Source organism: Scylla paramamosain, chromosome 33 (assembly GCF_035594125.1).
Source record: "Scylla paramamosain isolate STU-SP2022 chromosome 33, ASM3559412v1, whole genome shotgun sequence".
Classification (NCBI taxonomy): Eukaryota; Metazoa; Arthropoda; class Malacostraca; order Decapoda; family Portunidae; genus Scylla; species Scylla paramamosain.
Window position 1 is genome coordinate 5,364,868 of NC_087183.1, and position 10,000 is coordinate 5,374,867.

The 10,000-nt window shown below is 42.9% G+C and overlaps 1 protein-coding gene across 1 annotated transcript in view; it reads left to right on the plus strand.

The window, feature by feature from the left end:
* Positions 1–10,000, plus strand: part of LOC135089540 (glycine receptor subunit alpha-2-like) — a 350,767-nt gene that overhangs the window by 20,705 nt on the left and 320,062 nt on the right. The gene's annotated exons all lie outside the window — the stretch shown is intronic.

Genomic DNA, 10,000 nt, shown 5'->3' on the forward strand with positions numbered 1-10,000 from the left:
CGCCAGCATACACCCGGGCCATCTAAGTATTGGCTACGTTAAAGAGGACAACCCACTTTCGATGGAGGTGGAATACCGGGGCCTCCAAGACAATCCTTTCCTTCCTAACACTCCAGACTCCTGTGAACACTCCCCCTTAGCGGTGCGAGACCCTCACAGCTCATCATAACACCCCAAGTGCTCAGCTTCACCTAGCAGTGACCTACCAGTATATATTTATTTTATCACGTACTATTCCATTCCCTCATTAGAACAGCTTCCATTCCCCTCCACATAATACTCACCCCTCTTCCCTCTCCTTCCCTTCATAATCATCATGGTTCCCTTCCCATCTACAATGCACCCACCTCCTATCCCCCTTCCCGTCCTCTTTCAGTAATAATCATCCTCTTCCCTCCAGCCATATCCCCTTACTACCTTCCCAGCACTTCACTTCCCTCGCTCTAAGCTCCCCTGTAAACTTCGGCCTCCTCCTCTCTGCTCTTATGATCCAAACTCTCGGATAGGTTCCTTCTCCACCTTTGTAGTCTTCCTTATGCTCCAGTTCTTGCACCCTTCTCTGTTACAGGTCTCTATTACACACACACACACACACACACACACACACACACACACACACACACACACACACACACACACACACACACAGGCAAAGTTTCCGTCTCACCTCGACCACTTCCGAATGATCGAACTTTACTCACTCAAACAATGGATACACTTTGAAAGAAATGAGACCACGTAACCAACATTCTCTCTCTCTCTCTCTCTCTCTCTCTCTCTCTCTCTCTCTCTCTCTCTCTCTCTCTCTCTCTCTCTCTCTCTCTCTCTCTCTCTCTCTCTCTCTCTCTCTCAGGGCACGTAGTCTTGCTTATCGGATGGCTTATCGGAGGTCGAGTGAGGCTTATCTTCGCCAGGACAGCGGGGACGAGCGGCGAGCTGACCAGGCGTGGTAGGAGAGAGTGAGACAGGAAGCAGAGAGCAGTGGAGTGGGCTGGGATGGAAGGAACAGTGGGTGATAGAATAGAGAGGAAGGACTCAGTGAAAGGAAGAGAGAAGTGGTGGTGTGTAAGGAAAAGCGGGAAGATCAGAAAGATGTAAGGTATTGTGCAGAGGAAGGGAGTGATGGTGAGAGGCAATAGGAGAAAAATAAAAGGAAGGAATGAAGGAAGGAAGGAAGGAGGGACGAGAAGGAAGGAAGAAAGGAAAGAGGAAAATAGGAAGGAAGGAAGTGATAGAATATTTGGAGAGATGACATACGAACGAAAGGAAGAAGGGAAGAAAAAGGAAAGACTAAAGGAAAAGACAACAAACTGACAAGAAATAAGAAGACAAATAAAAAGAAAACACATCTCACAATACCTCTAAAGGAAAATAGCAAAAAATTCGGAGAGAAAACCACATTTACAAACACATCGAAAATCTATCTGCTCATTCTTCAACAGGCGGACTATGAACAGATCTTATTCTTGTTCTTCCTTTGCCTTCCTTAGTGTGGCGCTGAACGTTTGAAGATCCACACAGGATATCAGGTGAGGACAAGGACAGGTAATAAAGAGCAGGTGGAATGATAGGACAGGTGAAAGTATGGGAGGCTGGTGCGGTGGATGGCGGACAGGTGAGAAGATGAGAGGCAGGTGAGATGGCAGGCAGGTGCGGAACGCGGAGCTCTGGCAACTGACCTCATAATTAAGTGTCACCTGGAATACCTGAGTGAAAATAATGAAGCGAGAAACGTCTTGAGTCGTCCTCTTTCTCCTCCTCCTACTCACCGTCGCCTCTGGACATTCTCTCTCTCTCTCTCTCTCTCTCTCTCTCTCTCTCTCTCTCTCTCTCTCTCTCTCTCTCTCTCTCTCTCTCTCTCTCTCTCTCTCTCTTGCTATTAACGTTGAAAAGGGGAAGAAAAAGGGATATATGTGCGATACAAAATGTTAAAAAATTACTAAGACTGATACTGGAACAAAAATGTGTGTGTGTGTGTGTGTGTGTGTGTGTGTGTGTGTGTGTGTGTGTGTGTGTGTGTGTGTGTGTGTGTGTGTGTGTGTGTGTGTGTGTGTGTGTGTGTGTGTGTGTGTGTGTGTCCTACATACCTTCCTCATCTCTCACCTTTTTTTTTTTTTCCCGTCCTCCATCCAAGGCCGTCTCTCTCCTCTCCTCCCACACGAGCGCCTTCCCTTCCTCCTCTCTACCTTTCCTCCCCCTTTCCTCCCACACAGGTATGCGTCCACTCACTCTTCACCTGTCTATGCTTCTTCTCCTTCTCCGCCTTTAATAATTTCATCTGGCATATATATTGCGTTCTTTCCTTCGTTGTCTCTTCTGTTGGATGGTTATAAGTTTCTTCTTCTTCCGCTTCCTCTTCTTTTACTTCTTCTTATTCTACTTCCTCCTCCTCCTCCTCCTCCTCCTCCTCCTCCTCCTCCTCCTCCTCCACTTTCCTCAACGTATTTTTTTTTTTTTTTTTGTTACTGTAGTGAATAGTATAATTTCTCTTTCATCCTTTCCTATCACATCTTAGCCTTTCCTCCTCCCTATACTCCTCCTGTTTTTCCTTCCTTGATCTCTAGTGTCCTCCATCCTCTAACTCTTAGAATCTGTAGTGGTAGTGGTAGAATAGACACACAGACAGCCTCGTTAGGCCCAGTAGGGCTGTTGCTGTCTGTTCTTTCCTTTGTATTCCTTTGTATTCCTTTGTATGTTTCTCTTCCCTTCTTCAGTATGCTGTATCCCCTCCTCCTCCTCCTCCTCCTCCTCCTCCTCCTCCTCCTTTTGCTTCCCCTCCTCATCCTGCCTTTCCTGCTCTTCCTCTTCCTCTTCCTTTTTTTACCTTTTACCTTCCCTTTTCCTCCTCCTCCTCCTCCTCCTCCTCCTCCTCCTCCTCCTCCTCCTCCTCCAACTCCTCCTCCTCCTCCTTCTCTTTCTCTTTCTCTTTCTCTTTCTCTTCCTCCTTCTTCCTTTTAGCTTCCATTTTTCTTCCACTATCCTTAATATTTGGTCCTCTTTCCTTCTTCGGTATGCTGTGTCCTTCCTCCTCCTCCTCATCCTCTTCCTGCTCCAGTACTTCCTCCTTCTTCATTTTTATCTTCCCTCTTCCTCCACTATCTTTAATATTTGGTCTTCTTTCCTTTTCCGTTATGCTGTTATTATTTTGCGTCCATCCAACCTCCTCCTCCTCCTCCTCCTTCTCCTTCTCCAGTACTTCCTCTCCTCCCGGACGTAACAATATCCTGTCCACTCTTAGCAATGCTCGCGCCATTTGGGGATACATACATTCTTCATTACAATTTACCGCCACACTCAACACTCGAGAACATTACGTATATTCCTCGCTCGCATTCTCTCTCTCTCTCTCTCTCTCTCTCTCTCTCTCTCTCTCTCTCTCTCTCTCTCTCTCTCTCTCTCTCTCTTGCTTATTCGTCTTTTACTGAATGATTTTTTCTTCCCAAATTGCTTGCTGTTGCTCGGTTTATTTTTTCATGAATCTCTCTCTCTCTCTCTCTCTCTCTCTCTCTCTCTCTCTCTCTCTCTCTCTCTCTCTCTCTCTCTCTCTCTCTCTCTCTCTCTCTCTCTCTCTCTCTCTCTCTCTCTCTCCCCCTTTCCCTTCTGTCTTGTCTTCACGTCATCTTCATCTTTCCGCTCCCCTTCCCTTCATCCCTTCTCTCTCTCCCTCCCTCCCTTCCGTCCCTTCCACCTGCCTTCATCAAGTTTTACACGCGCTACGTTTTCTATGTTATTACTGAATGTTGTTGGCATTCCTGCTTTTTTTACGGTAAATCTCTCATTATTTTTATGTAGTACTGGTACTTTTTATTTTTTCTTTCTTTCCAACAAAACATGACGGAACTATTGCAGTTTTTATTATCATATTAATACAAATGTTACTGTATATTTAAATTTATTTTATTAATATGATTGGAGTGCTCACATTTTTTTTTTCCTTTCACTAAACATTTTTCCTTCATCCACATCTCTTCTCTTTTTTTGTTTTCACTCTCCTACTGCTTATGTATTGCACGTACTTTTCACGCACTCTGCCTACCCTCCCTTTCCCTCCCTTACTCTTCCCTACTCTCTCTCTCTCTCTCTCTCTCTCTCTCTCTCTCTCTCTCTCTCTCTCTCTCTCTCTCTCTCTCTCTCTCTCTCTCTCTCTCTCTCTCTCTATCTATCTATCTATCTATCTATCTATCTCTCTATCTCTCTATCTCTCTATCTCTCTATTTCTCTATTTCTCTATTTCTCTATCTATCTATCTATCTATCTATCTATCTCTCTATCTCCCTATCTATTTATCTATATATTTATCTATCTATCTATCTCGCCCACCTAGAGACACTGGTCCATGAAATTCGTGTGAATTTTCGTTTCCTGGCAAAGTAGTGGTGGTGGTGGTGGTGGTGGTGGGATGAGGAGTATTCCTTACGAAGCGAGGTTGAAGCGGTTAAATTTACATTCTCTAGAGAGACGTAGGTTAAGAGGGGACCTGATAGAAGTCTTTAAGTGGTAGAAGGGTTATAACAAGGGAGATGTAAGCAAAATTCTTAGGATCAGCAGCCAGGGTAGAACAAGAAATAACGGGTTCAAGCTTGAAAAATTTAGGTTTAGGAAGGAGATAGGAAAAAATTGGTTCTCAAATAGAGTGGTAGATGAGTGGAACGGACTCAGTAATCATGTAGTTAGTGCTAGGACACTAGAGAGCTTTAAGAGAAGATTAGACAAGTTTATGGATGGGGATAACAGATGGAAATAGGTAGGAGTGTTTCATACAGGGACTGCCACGTGTAAGCCTGGTCGCTTCTTGCAGCTTCCCTTATTTCTTATGTTCTTATGTTCTTATGGTGGTGGTGGTGGTGGTGGTGGTGGTGGTGGTGGTGGTGGTGGTAGTAGTAGTAGTAGTAGTAGTAGTAGTAGTAGTAGTAGTAGTAGTAGTAGTAGTAGTAGTAGTAGTAGTAGTAGTAGTAGTAGTAGTAGCAGTAGCAGCAGTATTTAATTCCTCGTGTTTATTATTTCGGTTTCTTGTTTTCGTATTATTATTATTATTATTATTATTATTATTATTATTATTATTATTATTATTATTATTATTATTGTTATATTACTACTTCTATCATTATCATCAGCACCATTATTACTATCATCACCATTTCACTCGTCACGTAAGCTGCTCCTCGCCACTGATTCACATTTGTTTCTCCTGCTGGTGACATCACAATCTTTCCCGGTCAATCCTCCTCGATTCATTTCCACGCCTAATGGTCACTTTTCTTCTAATTACCATTACCGCCTCGCCGCTGGTCCCTGTGGGCGTGTGGCAGCAGCGGCGTGTGGCGGTGGTCTTAATGTTTGCGTGGCATTAAGATGAATTGTATACGTAGCGAGGAAGAGTATAATGTTTGTACTGTGCGGGCTGCTTCAATATTACTTTGCCTCATTGTTGTCTTTGTTATTATTTGGTATTGTTGAGGATCACGAGGCATTAGGGCAAACTGTTATTGTCAAGAGAAATGTATATTGTTTCCGGGGCGGTATTATTTTGATATTTTGCCTGCTTTATTATTTTGCGTTTATTTATTTATTTATTTTTATTTACTTATTTATTTTTTTTTACTCCCGGATATAACAATGTGATTATTTTTCATGTGGTTTATTTATTTTTATTTTTTACGAGGATTCTCTCTCTCTCTCTCTCTCTCTCTCTCTCTCTCTCTCTCTCTCTCTCTCTCTCTCTCTCTCTCTCTCTCTCTCTCTCTCTCAACGCTTTGATCCGTACCATCCTCCAATCTTTTTTGCCCTCCTTCATCCTCCCACTTTCCTCCGTGTCTCTCCTCATACTTCTCTCATACACTCCATCTTCATTTTTCCACCTTGCTCGTCTGCCCTTCCTCTCATACTCATAATCCTACCACATTCCCTTCTTCCTCCCCTTCCTCCTCCTCCTTCTTCTCCTCCCCTCCCCTCCCCTCCCCTCCCCTCCCCTCCCCTCCTCTCATCTCCTCCTCCTCCTTCCTCCTCCCTCCTCCCTCCTCCCTTCCTCCTTCTTCCTCCCTCCTTCTTCCTCCTCCCTCCTCCTCCCTCTTCCCTCCTCCCTCCTCCTTACTCCCTCCTCCCTACTCCCTCCTCCCTCCTCCTTCTCCCTGTTTTGTTATCAACATTGAACGACCTGACTTGTAGCATACGGAAACTTTAGCAAAATTACTCCCAGGTATTGGATAGGACAGGTGTATACTGGGTGAGGGAGGGGAGACTAAGGAGAGGTAGGGTGAGGAAGACAGGATAAAGGAGAGGAGAGGGAGGCAGGATGAGAGGCAGGTTAAGGAAGGATGAAGAAGGCCTGGGTGAGGAAGGGTAAAGGAGGTAGAATAAGGAAAGCAGGGTATGGAAGGGTGAGGGAGAGTAAACTAAAGGGAGGTAGGATGAGGGAGGCAGGATGAGGGAGAGCAAGAAGAATAAAGGAAGAGAAAATAGTGGAGGAGTGAAAGGGAGAAGTAAGTAGATACAGGGAGTATGAAAAAAAAAGACACTATATTTATCACACCACAGAATCACCATAAGGAACGAGATATATACGCTCTCTCTCTCTCTCTCTCTCTCTCTCTCTCTCTCTCTCTCTCTCTCTCTCTCTCTCTCTCTCTCTCTCTCTCTCTCTCTCTCTCATCCTCTTGAGTTACGCACAGGGAGAATAAAGCATCTCCTTCCTCCATTAAAATAAATAGGAAGTGTCTCGCGCGAAGAGTAATAATCTTCCTGAAGAAAACAAAAATAATGACTGTCTTTGCTGGAATCCGTTTCTTTGCTTTTGAACTTTAATCATAAGTTGGCTTGTTCTGAGCCTAAAGGGAGAAGGGAGGAGGGGAGCAGACAGGGAGAGGGTAGAGGGAAGACAGAGGTAGCTGGGGAGAGGGAACTGGGAGGAAGCGAGAGGAGGGAGAACAAAGGGAGGGGAGGACGTTGGAGTGAATGGATGGGAGGAAGGAGGAAGGAGGAAGGAAAGAAAGGACAGAGGAGAGGATGCAAGAATGAGAATAAAGGAGGAAGAGAAGGAGAGGGAGAGGAAAGAGGAGAGCAGGGTGAGTGAATAGAAGGAAGGAAGGAAAGGAGACAGAGAGGAGAGGATGCTGGAATAAGGATAAAGGAGAAAGGGAAGAAGTGAGGAGTAGAGTTAAGTAGAAAGGAGGAAAAGAAAGATGCGAAGGGAAGGAATAATGACGGAGGAGCCAAAAGAAGAGATAAGAACAAAAAGATCATGGAGAAAAAGGCAAAACTCGAAGAGGAATGATGGTTGAGTGAAAGAGAGGAGAGAAAGAAGAAAAAGGAGAGAGGAAGCAATAGATATTAGGGGAGAGGGTAAAGACAAGAAAAACAGAAAGAGGAAGAGAACCTGGGTGAGTGGACGGGAAAGATAAGGAAGAGAAGAAGGAAAGGAGAGGATCGTAGGAAAAAGAGGTAAGATGAAGAAGAGGAAGTGAGAGAATGCCAGTGTAAGAGAACGAAAGGAAGGGGGGAAAGAAGAGGGTAAGGGAAGTTGTTAGGAAGGAAACTAAAGGACGAAGAAGAAGAGGGGGAAGAAGGGGAAGGAAAGGAAATAGTTGTGAACAGGAGAGGAAAGACGAAGGAGTGGGAGGAAAGAAAGAAAGAAGAGGAAGGAACGAGGGAAAGACGAGAAGAAAGGGAAGAGGAGGAAAAGACGAAGAGGAAGAAGGATCCAGATTACGCGCGTCTCTATGGATTCTAATCTTTTTAATGTTGCTTTTAATCATTGGTCATGAGAGATAACTAATGTTCCCTAAATTACTTTCCACCGCAGAATAGCACAGTACTTTTATTACGATTTCATTGCAGGACCTTTTATCAGATCCCTTACAGATACAACAAAGATTTCTACTCACTTGTCTCACTGGAGAAACATATTAGTTTTACGTGCATTTTCACAAGATTGTTCCTCATTACCACTGGATGGAAACAAGAACATAAGAAAGAAGACTGCAAAACACCAGTTGACCTACACAAGGCGGCCCCTGAGCGCTTAAAGCTTGCCACCTGCAATCACCATCCATATAACCAACCTTCTCTTCAGCGCATGCCAGTGCCTGTTCACTTATCACGGTCTCGTTAAGCTTGTTCCACACATCTGAACCCTGTCTGAGAACCTGCTTTTATACTCTTGTTTAAGAACATAAGAAAATAAAGAAAACAAGAGAAAATAAGAAAAATAAATTTACGGATTTCATAATCAACACGATTTTAGGGAAGAGAAAAAAAGCACTAAATACCAAATTTCATATTTTTAGTTTCAGCTTTTCGTAATACTTTGTCTCTTTTTCACTCAAGTATTAAAAATAGCACTTTTTGTATGTTATTTTGTGTTTGCATCTTCAGGGACCCTCGAACTAATATGACCCCACTGCACTGCACCATGCACTTACTTTCCATCATGTAAGTAAGCAAAAGACAGGTAATTAACTTGGCATTTTATCACCCTTGTATGGTCTTTGTGTACTTGGTGTTCGCATCTTAAGGGACTTTTGAAGTAATATGACTTCGTTGTACTGCAGCATTCAAATATTTTCCATCACTTAAGAGAAGATAAGACATGTATAATTAACTTGTCTGTATTTTATTATTCACTTCTTTCCCATCATTAAAAAGCCACTCGACATATTCCCTCTCATTGCATTTTACCGCCCACTTCTTTTCCCTCCTGCGAAAGGGTAAGGGTTCGTCCATCTATTTTAAGACTCCTTGGAAATACATTCTAATTAACGTTCGTGTCCCTCATTTTTTTCCTTCTCCTTGTGTTGTAAACTCATCTGGAAACGTCTTCTTTCCTGTGTTTAGTTTGGGTCTCATATTCACACGCTCGCCAGACTTCACGTTTCCATCTCGTCTTCGTGTTGCAAAAAATGCGAGAATAAAATATAACGAAAGAAAATTAAAGTAAGATATTCACCTCCACAACACACATTTACATAGACAGCCCCTCACACTAACATACCGAAGCACGGCCATTAACACTTACTACTCCACTTGAAATTAAAATTAGGAAAGGTTAACTGAATACGAAGATCTTGACCCGCGTCCTTGAGAATAAAATAATGACAAGAATTCACAAAGAGAAAACCCTTTTGCATAAACAACAACTGTAACTAAACCGCAAAAAACATTAACACGCACTGCAGCTGACCTGGAAATTCGAAAACATTACATGACAGAATTACGTATTTTTCACATAAACAACCACTCATACAAAAATTGCCCACCAAAAAATATCATTCATGTATTCCTCTTAAAGTAAATATTCCTGAATAACAATAAATTAAATTTCAGTGCATTTCTTGAAAGCTGAATGTAATAATATAATTCAAAATGCACATTCAAGTATACTAATTAATGAGAACATTATTAAATATTAGAGAACACAATTCAGTTTATATATGGCATCCTTAAACAAATTCAAAACTACTTCACATGAAGAAAAACTCACAAAATAAACACAACATATCATATCCCAGGCCTAACATAAACTAACCCAACCCAACCTAACAACCTAATCCTGCTCTACCCAACCAAACCCAACCTGACACAACATAAACCAACTTTACCCAAACGAATCCGACATAACAACGTAAATCAGCTCTACCAAACTAACCCAACCCAACCCAACCTGACATAACCTAACTCTACCCACCACAACCACCACCAACCTGACATAACCTAACCTAGCTCTACGGAACCCAACCCCAACCTAATCCATTTCTACCCAACCCAACCAAACATGATCTAACCTAACAAAGCTATATCCACCACAAACTAACCTGACATATACAATACCAACCCACCAATCACCCTTGGGAAACACTAAACAACCAACGAAGCTTTTCAATACGTACTCGAATGAAAACGAGAAAAAAAAATAACACAGGCAAGGACAGGGCAACATCCCAGAGGACAAGGAGGAGGACAAGGGCCGTGGATACTCCTGCTCCCTTTATCCCCTTAAGCAGGTCCG